General features: G+C 36.7%; 1 protein-coding gene across 3 annotated transcripts in view; it reads right to left on the reverse strand.

Moving 5' to 3' along the window:
* The window catches only part of RSF1 (remodeling and spacing factor 1), a 158067-nt gene that overhangs the window by 115816 nt on the left and 14902 nt on the right, over nucleotides 1–27349 (reverse strand). The gene's annotated exons all lie outside the window — the stretch shown is intronic.

Here is a 27349-nt window from a genome sequence, read left to right on the forward strand (position 1 = left end):
GAGGAAAGAAAAGAAAAATACTGGATCAAAACAAAGGTCTTTTTTTTGTTTTAAGTGCAGGACTTCTTGACAACTTTATTGATGGATCTTGTGTGCACGTGAATATCCAAGGATATAATCTTCAACATCCACCTAATATCCATGGAATTTTGTGTGAAACATACATACAACACTAGCTTATCTTAGGATACAAGTGCTCTTAAGAACAGGTTGGGAAATGATGGACTAATTTTCAGTCATTCTTTTAGACTCTTCACTCTCCACTAAGCTAATTTTAACTTGAAACAACTCTGCAGTATAAAAACACTGACCCATTCAATAAATTTCTGTGGGACCACTATTACTAAACAAGAAAAAATATCCTTAGTGGGCCTACTCATGTGAGTCTTTTTAGGGCGTTAGACAGTGGATCGTGGGTTGGAGGTGGGGTGGTGGTGGTGGAAAGCAGCATAGGACGGGTGGTTACAGAATTCTAAGTCCAAACCTGAACTTGGGATTGAGGGTGAGGCAGAGAAAAGGGGAGAAAGGACCTTACTTACAGGAGTAACCAGCAGATGCAAAAGACTGAAAAAGAAGTGATCATGGAACTGGAGGCATGGAAAAAGGACATCATCATGAAGAGCTTTGTAAGTCCAGGCTAAGAAATTTACATTTAAAAATTTAGACAAGAGAGTGCCTTCTCTGCACTTTAGAAAGCAAGTGAATTGTAGGAAAACGGATTGCTTTTATTTCCTTGCTTGTTTTGGGAGGTGGATGCAAGGCAGAGATAAGATGTAAATTCCAGAAAATATCAACCCAGAAAGATGGGAGTAACGTGAACATAGGTAGAGGTAGTACAGACAGAATTAGGCAGATCTGAGAAATATTTAGGAAACAAATAATACAACTTAGTGATTGACTGCTTGTGCAAAGCTATAGTGAGAGTCAAGAAAACCTGAGGCACCGGCTTGGGTAAGTGAGTAGACTCCAATGACAACACAGTAGGAAGAAAAAGACAAGGGCTCAATTGTCAGCTTAATATAAGGTGATCATGATTTTTCTGGTGAACACTGCATCTCAAATTCCTCATCTGTAAAGGGCAACATTAGCTATTTTACAGTTTTAAAGCTGTAAAATACATAAAGCTAAAACATGTTTATTTTTGTTATGACACTTGTGGAACCAAAGTCTGTTTCAATTTCTCCTTTTCTGCTTTCCCAAACACAACAGTCTTGATGATTCAGCCTTTAGATATCTCAACCCTGTGCCCTATTTCCCCCACTTTCTCTAGGATATTACTGTACCTTCTCACTTCAAAAAAATAACTATGATAGTCTCTTATAACCAATCTTCCAAAAATACTGTTTTCATAACACTTCCCATTCATCGACATCTTTTCTGGCTCCTAAATAACTATATTAAACTCATCCAGATTTCTTACTCTAGCCTCAGAGTCTTAAAGTCAGTCTCACCCTAACTCTTCAATCACTCTCTCACTTTTACACTGAAATCCTTCATTCAAATCAAAACAGGATTCTGGCCTGTTCACTAAGCATACACAGTCCACTACCTATCTGGGCTCTATTCAAGCCTTCTAGTTTACTGTTTTCTCCCACTTGAATTGTATTTATCTTTCTACGTCTTATCAATAAAAGGCCCAAAGTCTCTGTGATAGCCTTTTAATGATTCCAGCAACATGTTTATCCTTGGAATGTCCAAAGTATTCATTCTGCCTATATCATTTCCTTAGCAGCTGGCTAAAAGCTTTGCATCAGTGCTTTATACATGTCTTCCATTATCATAAAGATACATGAAATCACACACAAAAAAATTGATATAATTAGTACTACTATATTTCTAAAAATCTAAAAGGACAGAAATAAATGTATGCAAAAAAAAAAGGATTTCATCCCACTTGGCAACTGTAGACATTATTGATTTAGGCATATAGAAATAAATTATATATATATATATATATATATATATATATATATATATATAAAGAAATAAATTACATAGTACTTGATTTGCTTATTAGGCCATTGGCTCTTGCACAGCACTGTCCAACAGAAATATAAGATGAGTCACATAATTTCAAATTTTCTAGTAGTTCATTCATAAAAATAAGTAAGTCAAAATTAATTTTAATAATATATTTTATTTAATACTACATATCCGGGGGCGCCTGGGGGCGCAGTCGGTTAAGCGTCCGACTTCAGCCAGGTCACGAGCTCGCGGTCCGGGAGTTCGAGCCCCGCGTCGGGCTCTGGGCTGATGGCTCGGAGCCTGGAGCCTGTTTCCGATTCTGTGTCTCCCTCTCTCTCTGCCCCTCCCCCGTTCATGCTCTGTCTCTCTCTGTCCCAAAAATAAAATAAATAAACGTTGAAAAAAAAAATTAAAAAAAAAAATACTACATATCCAAATGTTATTTCAATATATACTCAAGATTTAAAATACCAGGTATTTAAAATTTTTTTCACTTAATATTTTTATTTATTTTTTTAAATTGTGAAGGTGGTCCGGCTTTAGCTAAGGTCATGATCTCATGGTTCATGAGTTCAAGTCCCACATGGGGCTTGCTGCTGCAATGCAAAGCCCACTTTGGATCCTCTGTCCCCCCCCCCCCCGCCATTTCTTCCCCTTCCCCCATGCTCTGTCACTCTCAAAAATAAATAAATATTAAAATAAATATATAAAGAGTGATATAACTGACACATAACATTATATCAGTTTTTTTTATTTTTTAATGTTTATTTATTTTTAAGAGAGACAGAGAGGGAGAGGGACACACGGAACATGAGTAGGGGAGGGACAGAGAGAGAAAGGGAGACACAGAAACTTTAGCAGGCTATAGGCTCTGAGCTGTCAGCGCAGAGCCTGAAGCAGGGCTCGAATCCACAAACCGTGAGATCATAACCTAAGCTGAAGATGGGTGCTCAACTGACCCAGCCACCCAGGAGCTCCATATTAGTTTCATTTGTACAACATAGTGGTTCAGTATTTGTATACCTTGTAAAATGATCACAGTAAATCTAGTTAACATCTATTACCCTTACATGACTGCAAAAAAATTTTGTAAGGAGAATGTTTAAGATTTATTCTCAGCAACTTTCAAACATGCAATACGGTATTACTAACTGTAGTCACCATGCTGCACATTATATTCCCATGATTTATTTTATACCTGGAAGTCTGTACCTTTAGACCCCCCCCTTCATTCAATTTACATCTTATTTTTTGTACTAAGTATTAAAAACATATTGTACATTTTACACTTACAGCACATCTCAGTTCACACTAGCCATATTCAAGTGTTCAAGAGCCATTTATGTCTAGTGGCTACTATAGTGGATCATACAGAGCTAGTATATTTAAAACTAAAATGTATAACCCACAATTTACTTATAACTTACTTACATTTTTGAGATAATTGACAAATTAATTTCAGATATACAACTTAATTGAATACTTGTATATATTACAAAATGATCACCACAGTAAATCTAGTTAACAACTAATTTGTTTATATATTTTGTTTCAAATAGAACTGACAAGCTGGTGATCTTTATGGACATTAGTGTCTCTTAATATTTTGTCAATTGGTAAGAAACAGGCAAAAACTTCAACAGTAAAATTATAATCAACATCGTGGTTAAATTGAAAATATTAAAATTCCCATACTCTGTATTCTCTAAACATGCTGTCTATTCAAGAGACCATTCTATGATGAACAGAAATAGTCTATATCTGTCCTTTCCAATACAGAGTCATCTATATGGCTTGATATGTGGCTAATAAAACTGAGGTACTAAACTTTAATTTTAGGTACTAACTTTTAGGTACTAAATTTAGGTACTAACTTTAATTTTAGGTACTAATTTTAGGTACTAACTTTTAATTTTTTAAATTAAACTTAAATATCCACGTGTAGCAAGTGGCTATGATTTTGGACAGTGAAGCTGTAAATTATCAATTATATTTTTAAAACACATGATCGTTTTCTAAAACACACAGTGACAATCTGTAAATTCACTTATTTATCACCTGGAACATTTTCTAAATAGTCTCATTTCCCAAGCATTAAGATAATTATTAACTTCCTTCTCTAAATGTATCTATTAACCAACTTCACGTCATTCTGAAAAATATAGGTTTTTGTCACAGCTGAACCTTTCACTAGATAGATATGATACATAACCTTTAACTGACCCATTTCTTTCATAAGGCCTCAGGAGGTGAAAGACTGTGGAGCAGAAGAAAAGGTCAGGGTTGTGCGAATTCAGGAAGGCCCTGCCAAGATGATGTAGGCATGAAGCAGCAGAAAGTGGCAGAATCCCAGACTGCATTACTGATCCAATCACCCAAAGATGTTCTATATTTGGACATTTTTCTCTTTTTTAACATTATTTTTTAATGTTTATTTTTGAGAGACAAAGAGACAGAATGTGAGTGGAGGAGAGGCAGAGAGAGACAGGGAGGGAAAGAGGCGGAGAGAGAGAGACAGAATCCAGGCTGTCTCCAGGCTCCAAGCTGTCAGCACAGAGGCTGACGCAGGCTCGAACCCATGAACCGTGAGATCATGACCTGAGTCGAATGCTCAGTCAGATGCTCAACCGAATGAGCCACCCTGGCGCCCCTATATTTGGACATTTTTCTAAGCATCTTTCCAGCACCAAGCTTTAAGAATGCTACTGCTTCTGCAGTCCCAGTCTTACTACTTATAATTTTGCTTTCTAAATGGTCAAAATTCACAGCAACTCATAATAACTACATGATAGAATTCTTCTCATTTCTCAATAAAGTTTTACTTAAACTTCTTCTATGCTTTTTTTTTTTTTTTTTTTTTTTAGTTTATTTTGAGAGAGAGCACACGAGTGCATGCAGAAGCAGGGAAGGGGCAAAGAGAGAATCCCAAGCAGGCTCCACACTGTCAGCACAGAGCCTGACACAGCACTAGATCCCATGAACCATGAAATCATGACCTGAACAGAAATCAAGAGTTGGACGCTGCCCGACTGAGCCACCCAGACACCCCTAAACTTCCTCTATGCTTGTAAGCAAAGATACACTTACAGTCCCAAAATAGTTGATTTCATATAGGTTACTGATCAAAGAACATTGATTTCAGATATGATGATTAAAAGATAACCTAACAATAAACTTTTACTTATTGCTCAGTTTTTTCCAAACTCTGTTGAGGGAGCACAGATTAGCAAATTCATTAGCAATAATGAGACTATTCCCACAGACCACTTGATCCTTGAAATAACTATTATGCATTTATATACCTTATCTTCAAATAATTCATTTAATCAATCATCCTAAAATTTTCTGAAAAGCAGAGGAACAGTTCAGACAATGAACTGTAATTTAGGCCACTCTCCGAAAAGCCACAGTTCAGAGAAGCCAAGTAAGTATAATATAAATCACTAAGCTCAGCTTATTACCACAGTGGAAAAAAATAAATCCAAGAAGACCTAGTATGCAGGCAGATAAACCAACGGGTATCTGCTGCTCCACTTTAGGTTTGTTTCATTTAGAATCATACTGCTGTTCTCCTACAGGTAGAGAAACCAAACATGGTTCAGATTATTTAAGAACCCAAACTATGAAAATGTCTCTGCTACAAAGAAAGTAATCAGGGGTGCCTGGGTGGCTCAGTCGGTTGAGCGTCCAACTTCAGCTCAGGTCATGATCTCACACTCCGTGAGTTCAAGCCCCGCATTGGGCTCTGTGCTGACAGCTCAGAGCCTGGAGCTTGCTTCAGATTCTGCGTCTCCCCCTCTCTCTGCCCCTCCCCTGCTCATGCTCTGTCTCTCTCTGTCTCAAAAATAAATAAAAACATTAAAAAAAAATTAAAAAAAAAAAAAAGAAAGAAAGTAATCAGTGTACTGGAAGTAATCAGCATGGTTGGAGGTTGTGATAACCAGCAATTCAGCACTCCTTCCCAAAGGAGAAGGTAGATATTTCTTATGGAGAGGAAAGGCCTCTTTCTGGGTAAAATGATGTGAGCCACACTCACATTAGTCGGTCTTTAAGGGGCTTCCTTTTCCTTACACGTAAGGAACAACGTCCTGGCAGAGGGAATCTGAGATACTGGAGACCATGGCTTCCAGTACCATATGCCTTTACCTCTAATCAGATGATTTTATTTCCCTTCTCTCTTTTCTCTCTGCTTAATAATCACAGAGGACTTGAAGGGTGGAGAATAGGAGCGAAAGACCCTAAATAAATTTGAAAAGAAATAGTAATGTGACAGTATTTAAGGGAGAGGAGGACCTTTCCCCCAACAAACTCCAACAGTGAAAAATTCAAAGACTAGTACGCCCTTCGCCTAGACGCATCAATTGCTAACATTTTAGGGAAACATTTTATAAACGGTAAAACCGTTAATAAAGATGAGACCTTAAAGAAGCAGCCAACCAAGCCAAGGTAGAGAAGAGAATGCTAGCCACAAGGAAATGCCTATACAGAAGTCCTGAGGCCGCCAAAAGCTTCTAGTGTGGCTGGTGAAGAAGCAAGCAGGAGCCAAATCCTATAAAGCCTTGGGTGCCATGGAAAGAGTTGAGATTTTATTGTAAGTGTTATAAGAACTTGAGAGAGAAATTTAGGAAAGATTCACGATCCAAGTTTTTAAAAGATCATTCTGTATCTAGGATCTGCTTCAAAATAATCTAGGCAGCTGGCGGGGGTGGGGCGGGGGGGGAGTAGATGGGAGTTACAGATGAAACAAAATCATAACATTGTACCAAAGTGGGGGGGGGGGTGATGGGTACATGGAAGTTCATTATACAACTTTCTACTTTCGTATCTTTCACATTTTCCATAATTTAAAAAGGTAAAGGAGATGTGGAGGTCACTTTGGTTGCTCTGTGAGGAATGAATGAGAGGGAAGCAAATACTACTAATTAGGAGGCTACTGCCACACTTCAGCAAGAGATGATGATGGCCCAGGATAAGGCTGCAGCAGCATAGATGCAGAGAAGTGCCCTCAAGGAAAAGTGCAAAATGTAGAAAGTTTCTAACAAGCACCTTCACCAATCTTGATCAGGAAGTACCTACTATATACTTGTCTTCAATGTGATCCCAATTAATTTGTTCATTTTTAAATTAAAACAAAAAAATTTTTTTAACGTTTATTCATTTTTTGAGACACAGAACGAGACAGAGGGTGAGTGGGGAAGGGACAGAGAGAGGGAGACACAGAATCTGAAGCAAGCTCCAGGCTCTGAACTGACAGCACAGAGCCCAATGCGGGGCTCGAACTCACAGACTGCAAGATCATGACCTGAGCCGAGTCAGACACCCAACCGACTGAGCCACCCAGGCACCCCATAATTAATTTGTTCATTTTTAAAAGCAGAAACCACTTTTTGTTTAACCATACTAAGTCAGAAAAGGAACACATACACACATTTAATAATAAATCAAATAAATTTATTTGTATCATGTCTTATTTCTGATACTCTTCATCATTTCAAATGTCCATGTTTCACTTAAAAGCCTATACTTAATATTTCAACTAATACTTAAAAGTTCTATTATGTATGTATTATGAAAAGCATTAGACACAGTCAGGAGAAAGAGGTGCAAACTTCAATTTCCTTGTCCATATAAAGTTGATCTAAAGTCCTCCAGCTCTATTGTTTAATGCCTATGTCCAGGTATTGAGGCAGGTATTAATTGCCTAATAATAACACAACAGTCAATCATGGGATCTTAGAATTTTTGAACTGAAAGCAATGATCTAATTCACACTATCTAACAGACTAGAAAATTTAGTTAACAAAGATATGATGTGAATTGCCTACCACCAAGCAGAGGCCAGGCAAGAGCCCAAACCTTCCAAGCCCAGTGCTCTAATGTTTCTTAAAGTATTAAATGAATAGAGAAACAGTTCAGAAGACCTAACCTACGAATCAAGCCACCCCTTCTGCACAGCTCCATTTAAATCCATTTAAAGTATACAAATCAATGGGTTTTCTTTTATTACATAATTAACTTTTTAAATTGTGGTACAATACAAATAACATAAAATTAACATTTTAACCATTTTTAAGTGTACACCTCAGTGGCATTAACTAGACTCACAACACAGTGCCACCACCACTATTTTCCAATCCATCTTACAGGTAAAATTTTAAAATAGCCACTCCACTTCCAAATTGCTTTCTGGAAACTTATAACTATAAAAACAAAATCCACAATAGTATATGTTCTCAGTGAGAGTAATATTAATATCATATAGTCTTAATTATCGTTAAGTCTCACTTTGTAATTATCTACCATCTATCTCTTCTTCCTCCTCTCTCCCATCCTCAGATGTAAGCTCCATGAAGACAAGGGCCAGATCCAACTGCCTTTTTCATCATTGTATTCTCAGTACCAAGCACAGTTCCTGATTCACTCAAGGACTTGATGAACTGGAACAGAGGCAAGAAAATAAAGGAGAAGGAAAACAACAGGGAGAGAAGGAAGAAAGTAAAACAGTTCTGCTGCTGCTAGAGAAAAAGAGAGTTGCTACAGGTGTCAAAGAGAAATTATGTGAACTAACAGTAGGCAGGAAAGTGATGAGGAAGTGGATAAAAAAGATGGCAAAAGTGGCTTTGGGTTCACTGTGTGAGCCATCAGGCGATATCACCAATTCAAGACAACTTATTTGCAGTTTATGTTTATCCCTTTCTCTCCCTTTTGAGGGGAGAAATAGAAGAGGTGAATGCTCCCATGGGAATCTGTATATAGGAGCAAATAATGAAGTCTGTGTGTTTAAGTAAATACCTATATAAGGGCACCTGACTGGCTCAATCGGTAGACTGATCCCTGGAGTTGTGAGTTCAAGCACATTGGGTGCAGAGATTACTTAAAAAAAAAAGAAAAGAAAAAGAAAAGAAAAGAAAAGGCCTCCATTTCTTTGTGAAATGTATAGTCTATTCCTTGCTAACAAGTGACCAGTTTACACTTTTCCTTCAATCAACATTCATTTAACAAACAGAGATAGCTAGATGAGTAACATACTATGTCATCTTAGTGTCTTGAAATCTTGGCATTAGACACAGACAAGAAATGGGTAAGACTGTAATTTCTATAGTTATTTCAATGAACAAGAAAATGCATATCAAAACACTATTATAAACCCTAAAACAATACAAACCAAAGTTACTGTTATTCACCACCAGATGGTGTTCACGTCTTATTAAAAGCAAAACAATGACACCTTATTTGGGGGCCAGCCAGCTGACTGCTAAAAATGATAAGTAAACCAGGGTATCTGAATAAAATGTTGGTGATTTTTAAGTAAATGCAATTAAAACATCAGCAAAACAAGAGTAATAAAAAATTAGATTCTGCCTGAAGACTTCTAAAGGAACTGATTTGTTCATGTGCACATTTGATAACTCCACAATATAAGGGGGAAAAAAACAGTCCATGTGTTTCTTGTTGTCTTTTACTAGTTATTTAACTACTCACATGACCTGGAACTTCTTTAACTTCAGATAGAGATATTTCTATTTAGCAAAATGGTACCACTGAACATTTTAGAAGAAAACAAAACCAAATCAAGGTGTTCAATGTCACTAATTGTCAGGGAAATGGAAATCAAAACCACAATGAGCTATCACCTCACACCTGTCAGAATGACCAAAATCAAAAACACAAAAAATAACAAGTATTGTTGAGGATGTGGAGAAAAAGGAACCCTCCATACACTGTTGGTGGGAATCCAAACTAGTGTAGCCACTGTGGAAAATAGGATGGAGGTTTCTCAAAAATTAAAAATAGCATTACCATATGATACAGTAATTCCACTACTGGGTATTTACACAAAGAAAACAAAACAAAACAAAACAAAACAACTCACCTAATTTGAAAAGATACATGTACCCTTATGTTTACTGCAGCATTATTTACAATAGCCAGAAATGGGAGCAGCCCAGGTGTCCATCCATAGATGAATGGATAAAGATGTGGTACATATGCAATGGAATATTAGCCATAAAAGGATCAAATCTTGCCATTTGCAAGAACGTGGCTGGACCTAGAGGGTATTATGCGAAGTAAAATAAGTCCATCAAAGACAAATACCATATGATTTCATTCGTATGTGGAATTCAAGAGACAAAACAAACAAACAAAAAGACAAATAGGAAACAGACTCTTTTAATATAGAGAACAAACTGGTTGTTGCCAGAAGAGAGGTGGGGGGGATGGGTCAAATAGGTGAAGAGGATCAACGGTATGTTTATTGTGATGAGTACCAAGTAACATAAAGAATTGCTGAATCACTATATTATATATCGGAAACTAATATAATACTGTATGTTAATTATACTTGAATTTAAAAAAAGGAAAAAGCATACACACATACAAAAAAAAACCCTTTATTAAGAAATGTTGAAACAAATCCCAAAATAGAGACTAGCATAATAAAACCCATGAACTCATCACACAACTTCAGCGATAATCAACGTATGACCAAGAGACTTTTTCCCTCTCCAATATGTCATTTTAAACCAAATTCCAGGTATCATTTCATCCACAAATATTGCACTATGTATTTCTAAGGGATATAAACTCTTTAAAAATAACCAGAATACCATCATTACTACCTAAATATTAATAGTTCCTTAATGTCATAGAATTTCCATCAAACAATTTTTAAATATTTTGGGGTGCCTGGCTGGCTCAGTCGGTACAGGCATGTGACTCTTGATCTCAGAGTCATGAGTTTGAGCCCCACGTTGGGTGCAGAGATTACTTTAAAAAAAAATTCTTCAAAAATCCAAATTTTTAAATATTTCAAATTAACCAAGAAATGAAATTACATTGTACTGTTACCTCTGCAGCAGATGCTGGAGGCACCTCACCTTTACCCTCATAGCAATTAGGACTCCAGTGCAGGCTAACCTGCAACCATGTGCAAGGCCTTTCTGACTACAGGGCAAGGCAGTTAACCCTTCCTGAGAGCAGCCCTGAATCAGGGCTGGGATAAACCTGACATATGATCTAAACTATCTGTTTCCTGGCAGTGCTTCCCAAATAAACTATGTGCGCTCACATTTTTGTCTCAGAGTTTGCTTGTTGGGAAATCTAACATAAGACAACCTCTTAGATTTGAATGAAAGCTATGGACATCCTAAGAAAAATGTAAACATAAAAATTTCTGCAAATACATTCAACAAGTTTACAGAGAACCCAAAAGGCATAGACATATACCAGTTTAAAGAACCCTTCCTCCCAAAGGTTCAAGATAGCTGAGATCTTAATTATGTTTTTGCAAGTGTTGAATGGAGATTGTTCAGTTATGCTGAAAAACTAACATCCCCTCCCCTTATTCTACACTGTTGGCAAAGAAACATCATTATCTCAATACTTAGTTCTTCTGTACAGAAAATCTAACCTAAATGAAAATAAACAACTGTTGGCTTAAGGTTCTACTCATTTTAAAGAAAAACAAATGTTCAGAGGAGTGGTTTACTAAAACTGGGTCCCGTGAAAAAGCCACTAGAAGTTAAGTTTACAAGTATATTCACTTACATATGAACCTCAATGGATTTTTTTAAACTACTGCTGGCCTCAAAGAACAAGATTAAGAGTAAGGAACTTGTGGAGATTTTTTTTGAAAAAGTCCCCTCCCGACTAACACACTGCTACTACCATTCTGGAAAAAAAAAAAAAAAAAAAAAAAGAGAAAAAAAAAAAAGTCTGTGAACTCAGTCTCTTTCTTACCTGTCCCATTTGCTCCAAACTCACCATAATCTGACTTCTATTAGTTAAACTAAATGGATGCTTTGGTTTTTGTCTTAATTTGGCAACATGTGACACTGGTGACCAGATCTTCCTTCTTGAAACCTGGCTATCCTGTGACACTACTTTTCTGATTTCTCCTCTTATTTCTTTGCCTCCTTTTAAATTCCTTTGCAGACCCTACACTTCTGCCCTCTCCTTGAAAGGTGATCCCTCAGGAAATCACTCTTTTACCTTATCAGGATTAAGTGCCCCTGATGGGTATTCCAAAATGATTCTACTTATGCATTACACTGTATCATAAATGCCTATTTGATCAACTCTATCCCATGTTAAACAAGACTGAATCTTCAGCACCTGGGACAGTGCCCACCACATACCATACATTCAATAAAGACTTGTTAAATGAATGGATTGATTTGGATTTAAAAATACAACAAAAGAAAACAACTTTGGGGTGCCTGGGTGGCTCAGTCGGTTAAGCGACTTCAGTTCAGGTCATGATCTCGCGGCTCATAAGTTCAAGCCCGCTATCGGGCTCAGTGCTGACAGCAAGGAGCCTGGAGCCTGCTTCAGATTCTGTCTCCCTCCCTCTCTGCCCCTCCCCCGCTTGTGCTTGGTCTCTGTCTCTCAAAAATATACATTAAAAAATTAAAAAATATAAAATTTTTCAAAAACATGAAACTCTCCTAACCCTAGTACCTGACTGACTAGCAAATGAATAAATAAATAAATAATAAAAAATGTTTCTTAATGAACCAGATATAAAACAGATAACAAATTTCTAAAATTGTGAAGGTACACATGTAAAATGGAATATACATTTTGGCATTGTGCACTTATGCCACCCAATCAACAACTTTACCCATGCTACCAGTTTACAACTGGCCAACCATGAACTGGTTTTTATGAGTAAGCTTCCTAACATGACAAGAGAACAGACTAAGATAAGCAAAATATAAAACAGAAGAGAATGACTAAATGGTTCCCTTGTAACCCCATTCCAGTCAGTCACCCCACTCCCAGACAAAGGCAACCACTGGTCTGCCTTCTTTCACTATAACTTTGTCTTTCCTAGAGCTTCATATAAATGGAATTATACTGTATGCACTTATTGTATCTTTATGCTTTATAATCTAGATTATATATGTATTTTTCAGCTCTGTTACTGGGTGAAAACAGTCAGAATTATTGTATCTTCCTGAGAAATTAGCCCTGTTAGTGTTACAAAATATCCCTTTTTATTACTGCTCATGTTCCTTGTTCTGATGTCTCCATTTTCTGGTATTAGTATAGCTATTCCTGTTTTCTTATGATTAGCTTTGCACAATATATCATTTTCTATCCTTTCATTTCAAACTATATATTTAAAGTGGATTTTCATAGCATATAGTTGGGCTTGCTTTTTTACCCACGCAGACAATCTCTTTAATTTCAATTAATTTTAACTCAAATACCACAGCTGGCTAGTGGTGACCAGATGAGAGACAGAAGGTTTAGGTCAAGCAAGGTCTAGCAAACTAAGGCTCACAAGGCAAATGCATCTTGTCACCTGTTTTTGTACAGCCCACAAACTAAGAATGATTTAACTTTTTTAAGAGTTGGTGGGAAAAAAGAAAAAGACAAACAGTATTTTGTGGGGCACCTGGCTAGCTCAGTTGGTAGAGCGCACAACTCTTGATCTCGGGGTTGGGAGTTGGAGCCCCAGCTGGGTGTAGAGATTACTTAAAAATCATTTTTAGGGGTGGGACGCCTGGGTGGCTCAGTTGGTTGAGTGTCCGACTGTGGCTCAGGTCATGATCTCACAGTTCGTGAGTTAGCCCCACGTCGGGCTCTGTGCTGACAGCTTGAAGCCTGAAGCCTGCTTTGGATTCTGTGCCTCCCTCTCTCTCTGGCCCTCCCCCGCTCATGTTCTGTCTGTGTCTCGCTCAAAAATAAATAAACATTAAAAAAAATTACAAAAGAAAGAAAAAAATCTTTTTTAGGGGAGCCTGGATGCCTCAGTCGGTTAGGTGTCCCACTTTGGCTCAGGTCATGATCTCATGACTCATAAGTTCGAGCTCCATGTTGGGCTCTCTGCTAACAGCTCAGAGCCTGGAACCTGCTTCAGATTCTCTCTCTCTGCCCCTTCCTCTCTCTCTCTCTCTCTCTCTCTCTCTCAAATATAAACATTAAAAAAACTTTTTTAAAAAATAGTATTTTAAACACATTGCAATTACATGAAATTCAAATTTCAGGATCTACTGTTTTACTGGAACACAGCCACACTTACTCATTTATGTAATGTCTATAACTACTTTCAGGCTATATTGGCAGAAATGAACAGTTTCAACAGATACTTTATTTTGACCACAAAGGTCAAATGGCTTTGACCACAAAGCCTAATATTTTTTAATATCCGACTCTTTACAGAAAAAGCTTGCCAAACATTGATTAAAACCACTTACATTAATACAATTACTGATATAATTGGATTTAAATCTACAATCTTGCCATTTGTTTACTATATATCTTAACATTTCTTTGCTCCTTCCATCTTTTACTGTCTTCTTTCATGTAAACGTACCTTAAAAATAAATTAAAGTGAACATAATTTAGCATTTTATTTAATATCCACTATTGGCTAATCAGGCATACTTCTTCATTTTAATATTTGGTGTTTGCTCGAGGTTTTATAATATGCACCTTTAACTCAACACAGTGTAACATCAAACAATGTTCTCTCACTTCATATAAAATGTGGACACTTTTTATCCTTCTAATACCATACTTCAATTTCCCTACATTTTCCTTCTACATATGTTGTAAAACTTACATTATGATTTTTGTTTTAAGCAGTGAGTTATCCTTTTTAAAGATTTAAAATTAGGTAAAATGGTGGGGCACGTGGGTAGCTCAGTCGGTTGGGCAGCTGACTTCGGCTCAGGTCATGATCTCCAGGTTCGTGAGTTCAAGCCCCATGTCGGGCTCTGTGCTGACAGCTCACAGTCTGGAGCATGCTTCAGATTCTGGGTCTCCCTCTCTCTCTGCCCCTCCCCCACTGGCACTCTGTCTCTCTCTGTCTCAAAGGTAAATAAACATTAAAAAAATTTTTTTAATTAGGGGAAATGTTTTTTTTGTTTTGTTTTTTAAGTAGGCTTTACACCCAGCATAGAGCCCAACATGGGGCCTGAACCCACAACTCTGAGACCAACACCTGAAGTGAGATCAAGAGTGGGACACTCAACCGACAGAGCCACCCAGGCACCCCAGGAAAATGTATTTTATATTTACTCACATATTTATCATTTCTTGCAGTCGTCATCTCTTTATGTAGATCCAACCTCTCATTTGATCTGTTTTCTTCCCATCTGCAGTTACTTGTGAACTGTATGTCAAGTAGCTAGTAACAAATTCTCTTTGTCTGAAAAGGTTTTTATTATATCCCCATTTTCAAAGGATATTTTCCTGGCTATGTAAATATTGATAGTTTTTTTTTTTCATTGAGTGCTTTAAAAATATTTCAGTATCTCCTGGTTTGCATAGTTTCTGATAAAAAGGCTTCATTGTTTCTCTACATGTCTTCTTTGGCTACCTTCAAAATTCTTTATTAGTGGTTTTTAGGAATTTGTTATGTCTTGGTATATGTGTGTGTCTGCCCTGCTTTTGATTTCTTAAGACTAATGGATGTGTGAATTGACAATTTTCTTCAAATTTGGAAATATTATTTCTTACAATATTTTTGGCTCCATCCTCCTTCTAGGATGTCAAATACACTTTGTTGTATCCTGCTTGGCATTGTCCCACACGTAAAAGAGTTAATTTGGTTGTTTTCAGTTCTCTTTCTCTGCTTCACTTTAAGTCTACTGTTAGATCTTCAAGTTTGCTGTTCTGTTCTGCACTGTCCAATCTGCTGTTAATTTTTTATTTCAAATAGTATTAGCTTTCATCCTTACACATCCCATTTGGTTCTTTTTATATATCTTCCATTTCTCTACATTCATATTTTCCTTTAAATATATTCATTAGTGGTGGCGCAGTCGGTTAAGCGTCCGACTTCAGCCAGGTCACGATCTCGCGGTCCGTGAGTTCGAGCCCCGCGTCGGGCTCTGGGCTGATGGCTCAGAGCCTGGAGCCTGTTTCCGATTCTGTGTCTCCCTCTCTCTCTGCCCCTCCCCTGTTCATGCTCTGTCTCTCTCTGTCCCAAAAATAAATAAACGTTGAAAAAAAAAATTAAAAAAAAAATAAATAAAATAAAATAAAATAAAATATATTCATTAGTTACAGTAGCTATTTTAACATTCTTGTCTGCTGGTTCCATTACTCCTGTCATTTCTAAATCTGTTTCTTTGGGCTGATTTTTCTCCTGGTCATGGGTTACAAAGGACCTGCTTCTTGGCATGTCTATCAATTTCTGCTTGGATGTGGGAAAATACCAATGTTACACTACCATTGTCGACTATTTGTGATCATTCTGCAAAGAAAGTTGGGCTTTGTTTTGGCAACCAGTGATTTGTAGATCTATTTGATCCATCTGAGGACTTTTCTGTCTTTCCTGTATGACAAATCCATTGGGTTCTCCACTGAATGCCCTGAGTGCTTCAAAGGATCATTTGCTATGTCTCATCAGGGTTAAACATCTCTTGTGTAAACTCAGGAAATGTTCTGCTAATAAGCCCCTAGATGTTCACTGCTTGGCCTCATGGAGTTTCACTTTATGCATTTGTGATCCTAGTATTCAGCAGCAGACTCAAGGTGGCCCCTGTACAGATTTCTGCTTTTGTCTGCATAGCTCCTTCCCTTTCAGAACCTGGCTCTGCAACTTCTAGTTGCTTAAGACTCTCCAACATCCAACTGTTGCCTTTTCAACTGAGTGAGGCTTCCAGGCTCCCTCTTCCTGCTTCTGCGGCTCCAGACAGGAAGCCAAAGTAGTGGTAGACCTTACCTCCTTTATTTCTACTCTCTGAGGTCACAATCCTACTCTGCCTATTGTATAATATTGAAAACAAGATAATTCATTTATTTTGGTCCAGTTTACTTAATGTTTATTACAAGGGGATAGAGACTTATTACTCTAACATGGCCAGAAAGAGAATTCCTAATTCTTATAAATAATACTATAAACAATATTAAAGACTTATGTATTTGAGCAGATCACATGAATTAAGAGAATAATGGATTGTAAACAGATCTATGCATTTTATGTGAACTACCTAAAATGAAGCAATAGGTGTATCATATATTGGTTTTAACATTTCCAAAAAAGGCAAAAGGAACTGATAGTAGATCCTTAAAACAACATTAGAGGTATTATTGTCTCCATTATGAAGAGGTTCAGAATTTAATAAATTGCCCAGATATACAAATATCAAGTGGCAAAACTGAGACTCTAGCCCAGTTATTTTTTTTTAATTTTTTTTTTAATGTTTATTCATTTATGAGACAGAGAGAGACAGAGCATGAGTGGGGGAGGGGCAGAGAGAGAGGGAGACACAGAATCTGAAGCAGGCTCCAGGCTCCGAGCCATCAGCACAGAGCCCGACACGGGGCTCGAACTCACGGACCGTGAGATCATGACCTGAGCCGAAGTCGGACGCTCAACTGACTGAGCCACCCAGGCGCCCCTCTAGCCCAGTTAATAGTGAAGGCCATGTTTTTTACTCTATACCACACTGCTTCACATTATTTCTCACCACAGATACTACATTTTAAAAGATTTGGTGTACCGAACTGAATTTATTGAAAACCTGTGTTTTACTTGCTATGGTTATTATTAACTATCAATCAAAATATCTGACCTGCAAGGGGAAAAGAAACTACCATGGTGAGTTACGAGTACTTCATATAAGGAGTGCCTGGGTGGCTCAGTTGGCTCCAGTCATGATCTCACAGTTCATGGGTTTGAGTCCCGTGTCTGGCTCTGTGCTGACAGCAAGGAGCCTGGAGTCTCTTTCAAACTCTGTGTCCCCCTCTTTCTCTGCCCTTCCCCACTCACATCCTGTCTCTCTCTCTCAAAAATAAATAAACATTAAAAAAAATTTAATGCATTTATATGAAATACTTTTTTAAAAAGAGGATTTCATATAAATGCAATGATATAATGTCCTTATTAGCCTGTGTGAACTTTTAACAAATGTACATACATATTTAAATTTAAATTTGGCATCTTAAAGTGTCTTAAATGATTCGTGGACCCTTGGTTATGATTCATGCAATCAAGTAAATCCCTAAGGAACGTATATATATTTCCTATTTCATGTGGGTAGACATTGTGCTCACCATCCAACGTTAGAGAACATGAAAATGTAAATTCTACTGAAATTTTACTCACGATACCTAGAGAAGGGTTTAGCATATGAAAGGTATTCAATGCACATTTGGGGAATAAAAGATCGCCATTTTAATTCTAAGTACAATGATGAAAGTTACGTCACATCAAGATGGTGGGCTGACCCTCCTGCCCAAATCCCTTCAAATGACAGTTTTAAAAGGAAAAGGAAAAAAAAAAAGAAAAAGAAAATGGAAAAGAAAAAAAAAGTAATGTGCTTGCATTTGCAATAAATATGGAGTAACAGGAACTATATTGATCTTACTCGCTGAAACAACTAAGCAATGAAACAGAATATATGAAACAATGGCACTTAAGACATTATACAAGAAGCAACAAAAGAAAGGGAACATTAGAGATGAGAAACAAAGGATATAAGCCCTATAATTGCCCCAGTGTACTACCTGGGTAAAGAAGCAAAGAAGGAGGACCTAGTCAAAACTTAGCAATTTTCCCAGGCCAAAGAGATGAAGCTGGAAGTCAAGAAGGCAAACTAGAGACATGAACTGGAGTTCATCGAGTACAGTGACACAGGAGAAAACTGTAGAGGGCACTCTGGAAATCTAAAAACAGTTCCCTCTGCATCTTTATATCAAAGTATTGATCAGTGCATGTATGTGAGGAAACTACCCAAGATCACAGAAAGAATCACCCAAAAGGAATAGAGGGAACAATGCCCATTGCCCACAGAGGTCTATGAGCAAGTCCTGTCTCTAACAGCTAGAATGGAAAAGTTCACACGTCAAATAGCATTGGTTAGAACAGACAAATTACCCACACTTATTCCTGTATAGCCCAAGAACTAAGAATGGTTTCTGCATTAGGGCACCTGGGTGGCTCGTTGAGTGTCCAACTCTTGATTTCAGCTCAGGGCAGGATCCCAGTGTCATGGGATCAGGCCCCAAGTCAAGCTCTATACTGAGCATGGTACCTGCTTGAGATTCTCTCTCTCACCCTCTGTCTCTCCCCAGCTCATGCTCGCTAGCTCCCACTCTCATAAAATACATAAAATAAAACTAAATTTAAAAATAAAATAGTTTTGGCATTATTAAACAGCCAAAAAAAGTCAGAAGGTAATATTTCATAATAACTGAAAAATTACATGAAATTCAGATTACAGTAGCTAAGAATAAGTTCACAACCATGCTCATTCATTTAAATACTCTCTATGGTTGCTTCCACACTGCAACAGAAAGGATAGGTAGTGATAGAGACTCTATAGTCTACAAGGCCTAAAATACTTAGTATCTGACTCTTAACAGAAAAATTAATCTTGTGTCAATAGGAAAAATATTAACCCTAGAATAAACAAACATCCAACCTCACTTAAAGTTTGAAAGAAAGATACTGAAGGGCGCCTGGGTGGCTCAGTCAGTTAAGTGTCCAACTTTGGCTCGGTTTCCAAGTAAATGAACCATGTCCCAGAGCTCAAGAATTTAAGTGTACACACACACACACAAATCTAGCATATATTATGGCATTATTTACAATAGCCAACATGTGGAAACAACTCATCTGTGTCTGATGAACAGATAAAGAACATATGGTATATATACACAATGGAATACTACTCAGCCAAGAAAAAAAAAAGAATGAAATCTTGGCATTTGCGACAATATGGATGGACCTATAGGGTGTCACGCTAAGTAAAGTAAGTTAGAGAAAGATAAAAACCATACGATTTCACTTATTTGTGGAATCTAAAAGACAAAACAAATGAATAAACAAAGAACAAACTGGTGGTTGCCAAAGAGTAAGTGGGCCAGGGATGGGCAAAATAGGTGAAGGAGATTAAGTAGTACAAACTTCAGTTATAAAATAAATAAGTCCTGGAGATGAAAAGTACAGCATAGGGAATATAGTCCACAACACTGCAATAACATATGGTGACTAAACTTACCTTGGTGAGGACGGAGTAACCTACAGAATTGTTGAATCACTATGTTGTACACCTGAAACTAATGTAACATTATATGGCAACTATACTTAATTTTTTAAAAATCTATCATCTAATATAGTAAAATTATAATGTCTACTATCTAATCAAAAATTACCAGACAAGCAAAGAAAGCACAAAAATTCAACCCAAAGTATGTAGAAAAAAAGTAAATCTAACCATTAAGTGACTTACAAAGTTATATTAATTCTATAATAATAAAATTAAAGGACATGAAAAGTTATAAGATTATAAATGACTATAATCTATATGGTCAAGAAACTAGAGGAAAGACTGAATATGTGGAATGAAGACATGGATTATATAAAAAACAAAAAACCTAATAAAAATTCTTCAGAGGAAAACCAGTTTCTGATATTAAAAAGCCCTGAATAGGATATAAACTAGATTAAGCACTGCTAAAAAAAAAAAAAAAAAATTAGTGAACTTACAAACACAACAGTAAAAACTAAACAAAATGACAGAAAAGATTGAAAGTGAACAGATCAATAAACTGTGGGACAATTTTAAATGGTCAAATGTACAGCTAATTTGGAGCCTCAAAAGGAAAAAAAAAAAAAAAAAGGAGGGGTAAAATTAAAGAAATGAGAGTGAAAAACTTACCAAACAAGATAAAAATACAATACGTATAATAAGTTTTGTGGCATGCAGCTAAAAGAAGCAGAGAAATTTATAGAATTAACAACCTATATTTAAAAAGGTTTCAGATCAATAACCAAAGCTTTTACCTTGAGAAACTACAATAAGAGCAAATGAAACACAGTATAAAGAGAAGAAAGGAAATAATAAGTAGCAGAAGTCAATGAAACCAAAAGCTGGTTCTTTGAGGAAAAAAAAAATATTGATAAGCCTCTAGCCAGACTAAGCAGGTGGGGGGAAAAAAGGAGACGCAAATTAACAATGTCAGAAACAAAATGGATTAGATACTATAGATATGAAAAATATAATCAGAACACTATGAGCAATGTATGATGATAAATTCTCTTTTTTCTTTTCTTTTTTTTCCTGATAAATTCTATAACTTCAATGAACTGGGATAATTCTTTGAAAGAAACATATTACCAAAGCTCATCCAAAAGGAAACAGATAAAATAAATAGTCTTATACCTATTAAAGAAATTAAATCTTCAATATCTCCCCATAAAGAAAACTCCAGGCCCAGGTGGCTTCGATGGTGAATGAAGCCAAAGATTCAAAGTATGCCAAATCTATACAAATTATTTCAGAAAAATGAAAAGGAGGAAATGCTTCGCAATTCCTTCCATGAGGTCAACATCATACCCTGATAACAATATCAGATAAACACATCAAAACAAAGAAAACTACAGAGTAATACCCCTTGTGAACACAAATGCAAAATTTCTTAACGTAATTTTAGCAAATACATGAAAAGGATAATTCATAAAGACTGTCTTAGTCTGTTCTGGGTCGCTTAAACAACAGAAATTTATTTTCTCACAGTTCTTGAGGCTGGAAGTCCAAGACGAGGGTACCAGCATGGTCAAGTTCTGGTGAGAGCTCTCTTCTGGCTTGTAGACAACCACCTTCTCACTGTGTTCTCACACGGCAGAGAAAGAGAAAGAGATCTCTCCTCCTGTTATTATAAGATATCACAGTCCTATCACGTTAGGGCCCTAGTCTTAGGACTTCATTTAAACTTGGTTACACCTAAGACCCTACCTCCAGACAGAGTCACACTGGGTGTTAGGGCTTCGAAATGTAAATTTGGATATAAAAAATTCAGTCCACACCAATGACTTAAGTGGGGTTTATCCTCCCAGAAATGCAACACTGGTTTTTAAAAATCCGTGAGTGTGATTTGCCACATTAGCAAACTTAAAATGAAAAGTCATTATCATCTCAATATATTTCAAAAATTTTGACAAAATCTAATATGCATTCCAGATAAAATTTCTCAGCAAACTAGGAATAGAAGGGAACTTTCTGAGCCTGTATAAGGACATAGTGAAAAATCTTGTTATCACCAGACTTAATGGTGAAAAACTGAATGCTTTCCCCCTGAGATCAGGAAGGCAAGAATGTCCATAATCACCATTTATATTTATCACTCCGTGTGTAGTTCTAACAAGAAAAAACAAAAAAAATCAAAGGCATCCAGATGAGAAACAAAGAAGTAAAACTGTATTTACAGATGACATCATTTATGAAGAATCATTTTTTAAAAGCTATTTAAAATGACTGGGTTTAGTAAGATTGCAGAATACAAGACCGATATACAAAAAAAAAAAATCATGTTTTTTATATGTATCAGCAATACATTTAGACTATCATAAAAAAACAAAGTATTTATGGACAAGTGTGACAAGATATGTGGAAGACCATCAAACACTGCTAAAAAAAAAAATAAAACCTAAAGAAATGGAGTGATATACTGTGTTCATGTATCAGAAGACCCAATGCCATTTTGGTGTCATTTTCCCCAAATTCATCTGCACATAATCCCAATAAAAATGTCAGGAAATATTTTAAAGAAGTTGATAAACTTACTCCAAAATTCATATGGAAATGCAAAAGACCTAAAATAGTTAAACCACCTTTTAAAAAGAAGAAAGTTGTAGGACTTAAACTACTGACTTCAAGACTTGCTAAAAAGCTAGAGCTGAGCAAGGCAGAGTGATACTGGCCTCAAGAGAGACAAACAGACTGGGGTGCCTGGGTGGCTCAGGTGGTTAAGGGTCTGAATTTGGCTTAGGTCATGATCTCACAGTTCATGAGTTTGAGCCCTACGTCAGGCTCTGTGCTGAGAGCAGAGCCTGGAGATTGTTTCGCTTCCTGTGTCTCCCTCTCTCTGCTCCTCTCCCACTTGTACACACGCGTGCACTCTCTCTCCCTCTCTCTCAAAAATAAACATTAAAAAAGACAAATAGATCACTGAAAACAGAATATACGGTAGAGAAATAGACCCATACGCATGCAATTAACTCTTGAAAAAAAAAGTTTATTGAAATAAAATTTACATAGCATAAAATCCACCATAAAATACATTAAAGTGTATTATCCTGTGGTTTTTAGTAGTTTTGCAATACTGTACAATCATCACCAGTACCTAATTACAGAATATTTCCATCAACCCTGATAGGAACCTCATCTCTTCCAATTCCCCCACCCTCAACTCCCACCAAGTACTAATTTATTTTGTTTCCAGAGATCTGCCTAATTTGGAAATTTAATATAAATGGAATCATAGTCAATGAAACCAAAAGTTGCCTGTTTGAAGAGATGAACAAAATTGACAAACCTTTAGCTTGGCTGATGAAGACAAATGAAGCTTGGCTGATGAAGATTCACATAACTAAAGTCAGGAATGAATGCAGGGATATGACTATTGACCACTGAATGTCAATATACTAAACAACCTAGATGAAAAGGACAATTCCTAGAAACAAACTACCAAAACTTACTCAAGAATAGAATATCTGAATACTCATAGGGTATTCAAGTAGAGAGATAATAATAAAAAACTTCCCACAAAGAAAAGTCCAGCATCAGATGGCTTCACTGGTGAATTTTCCAATACTTCTCAAACTCCTCCAAAACCCAGAAAAGGAGGAATCCTTTCCAACTCATTCTATGAGGCCAGTACCACCCTGGTACCAAAACCTGACAAAGCACAAGAAGGGAGCCTGGGTGTTTCAGCTGGTTAAGTGTACAACTCTTGATTTTGGCTCAGGTCATGATCTTACTGTTTGGGAGGTCGAGCCCCAAATGGGGCTCTGCACTGACAACACCAGAGCCTGCTTGGGATTCTCTCTCCCTCTCCCTCTGCTCCTCCCCTGCTCGTGTGTACGTGCATGCACGCTCTCTCAAAAATAAACTTAGAAAAATTTTTTTAATAAAAAATAAAATTAAAAAAATTAGTGAGAGGGGAAAAAACCCTCACATATTACACAAAAGTAACTTCTAAGAGGTTTAATTAAGATTACAATTTGAGGGGCAACTGGGTGGCTCATTCGGTTAAGCATCTGACTTTGGCTCAGGTCACGATCTCGTGGTTTGTGAGTTCGAGCCCCACATCGGGCTCTGTGCTAATAGCTCAGAGCCTGGAGCCTGCTTCAGATTGTGTCTCCCCCCTCTCTATGTCCCTCCCATGCTCATGCTCTGTCTCTCAATATTAAATAAACATTTAAAAGTTATAAAAAAAAATGACAATTCGAAAATTTTTAGAAGGAAATATAGATGAGTATCTTATGGCCTCAGAATCATAATGAGAAAGGTTTCTTAAACAAAATATAAAAGTATAAACACTAAAAAAGGATTCACAATGATACCACGCTGAAATTTTAAAGTTTAGTTTAATAAGAGAAAGTATAAAAATAGTATAAGAAATAAGTAGTATTGAGATGTTCACATTGCAAATAAAAATGACAAAGGACATCTGAAATATAAGAATTGTGGCAAATCAATAAAAACAGACAATCACAAAGAAAACAGGGGAAAGAGTATAAAAAGGCAATTCACAAAAGCAAAAACTGAATGGCCAAAAAATATGAAAAATCCTCAACCTTATCATAGCAACAATAAGAAACAAATTCACAATCACATTATCAAAAACATAAAACTGTGACAATACCAAGTACTGAATATCTGGATGAAGGGGAACCCTCATGCACTGATGGAGGTATGTAAATTAATAAAGCCACTTTGGAAAATAATCAGGCTATACTATAGCTCAAATAAAGATTTATATACCCTCGCCCCAGCAATTCCAACTTTAGGCAAAGCCACTGGAATGTTTTTTTTTTAATTTTTTTTTTTAACATTTATTTACTTTTGAGACAGAGAGAGACAGAGCATGAATGGGGGAGGGTCAGAGAGAGAGGGAGACACAGAATCTGAAACAGGCTCCAGGCTCCGAACTGTCGGCACAGAGCCCAACGCGGGGCTCGAACTCACGGACCGTGAGATCATGACCTGAGCCGAAGTCGGAGGCTCAACCGACTGAACCACCCAGGCAGCCCGGAATATTTATTACAGCATGACTCTTAACAGCATAAGGTAAACCTAACATCCACCAATTAAAAAAAAAAAAACACGCACACAGCACTTTTACGTAATAGAATACTATACAACAGTTAAAGTAAATAAAAACAATATAAATCAACATGGATGTATTCAAAAACAGTGTTGAGAGAGGGAAAAAAGGAAGTTGCAGAAGAATGAGTACAGTATTATACTGCTCACATGTAAAGTTTCAAAGCATGTAAATCCATACTATGTAGTTCATGGATATGTAAATATACTCTTTGTATAAAAGTGTTCATGAGAATAATAAACTCTAAATTTCAGGACAGTGGTTGCTTAGGGAATGGAAGAAAGAGAACTAGAACAGGAGTAATACACAGAAGGCTTCAAATAAATCTGTAATTTGAATGTCTTAAAAAGTAAACGCAAAATCAAAGCAACTGAAAGAGAAAGACACATCCTAGAAAATGTCAGACTCCAGGGATTTAAAAAAAATTATAAAAATCTTTCAGGAAGGAAAAGAAGCTCACTTGCAAAGGAAATCTCACTAGCAACAGTGGGTGCTAGAAGAAAAAAGAGCAGTATCGTCAAAGTTTGCGGGGGGGGGATTATTTGAACACTGGAATACCGTGTGTTTTTTACATATATATATCTTTTTGAGAGGGAGAGCAACAGAGCATACACACACAAGTGGGGGAGGGGCAGAAGGGGGGGCAGACGGAGGATCCAAAGTGGGCTCTGCACTGACAGCGGAGAACCCAATGCAAGGCTGAAACTCATCAATCTTGAAATCATATGACTTGAGCCAAAGTCAGATGCTTAACTGACTGAGCCACCCAGGTGCTCTGGAATACTGTACTTTAAATGAGTAGTCAGAACAGAGGGCTAAATAAGTATATTTTCGGCCATGCAAGAACTCAAAGTTCACTCGTATAAATCCTGTTGGAATAAGAATGTACTATAGCAAACGAATGAATCAAAAAAGAAAAATGTGGGAACCAAAAAAAAAAGCGATGAACAAATAAACTTACTAAAACATATAGCTTAGTTTAAATAATTGCTGAGAGGGGTGCCTGGGTGGCTCAGTGGGTTGAGCGACAAACTCTTGATTTCAGGTCATGATCCGAGGGTGGCGGATGAAGCCCTGCATCTTAGTAGTGAAGTGTGAGGCAGGCATGGATCTTGCTTAAGACTTTCTCTCTCCCTCTTCCTCCTCCCCTCTCCCCCTCTCTCTAAAATGAAAAATAATAATAATTGCAGAGAAGCATAAAAATAAATGATTGACAATATGGAACTAAATCCCAGGTGATTAAAATACGACAGGTTGGGTGTGGGACTCAGAGGGTCAGGGAGGGAGACTATAAAGATTCTTACATTGCTTGACAATATGCTCTAGTATCAACCTTAGAGGAAATGGAGAAAATCTCCCAGTATTAACTTCCTTGTAGATACAAACTGTTTATATTATTGATGATTCTAGCTTAAGAAGTATATGTAATTTCTTTAAATGATAACATTTTGTCTTTTAAGACGGTCGAGATATCCCTCACTAATTAAACGGCATAAGATGAGAATTTAATTGTAACTCAAGAAACATGAAGTCTGAGTTACCACTTGGTGTCTAATAGCATGTGTAAGTGGAGAAAGAGTCACTTTGAAAACAGAATTCAACTCAAACATTTCTGCTACAAGATCTTTCAAGAGTAATGAATTACTCATCAACTATCAACCCACACAAACAACACACATTAACTTATGTATTTCTCATTTATAGAATAGATTCAATCCACACTGACATATCTTTTTCTCTATTTAGAGTGCGATTTCAGTTTATAGAAGGTTCCATTTCTTTCTTTGTGGGTAAAGGGGAACAGAAAAGATGTCCAACAACTATCAAACCTTTATCTGGCAGAACACAGCAATCTCTACAATTACAACAAGTGTTTTTGTTTTTTTTAAATAAATGCAAATGACAGTTACTCAGTTATAGAAAGCTTTACCTATAAGAGAATAAACTGGACACCAATGCCAAGATAGTTTAATAAAGCTAAATTTAATGATCTTAAGTCATAAACAACACACTCTAAAAAACCATCTTGACAAAATGTAAGATGTATATTTAACCTATGTATAGCATATACATGCACAGCAACTTAAATAATTCACAAAAACCAAAAAGAGCTGTAAAATAAGATAGACCGCCATAATCTGTTTATTCAGAATAAGCTTTTAGTAAGCTATAAGAGAAACATGGCTAGTTTTTCAAATATTGCTCATATGTTATTAGAATTCTGATTTTTTTTTTTTAAGTTTATCCATTCATTCTGAGAGTGACAGGGAGGGACAGAGGGAGAGAGGGGGAGAGGGAGAGAGGGGGA

This window comes from Puma concolor, chromosome D1, assembly GCF_028749965.1.
Source record: "Puma concolor isolate L17-30 chromosome D1, mPumCon1.1.hap2, whole genome shotgun sequence".
In the NCBI taxonomy this organism is placed as follows: Eukaryota; Metazoa; Chordata; class Mammalia; order Carnivora; family Felidae; genus Puma; species Puma concolor.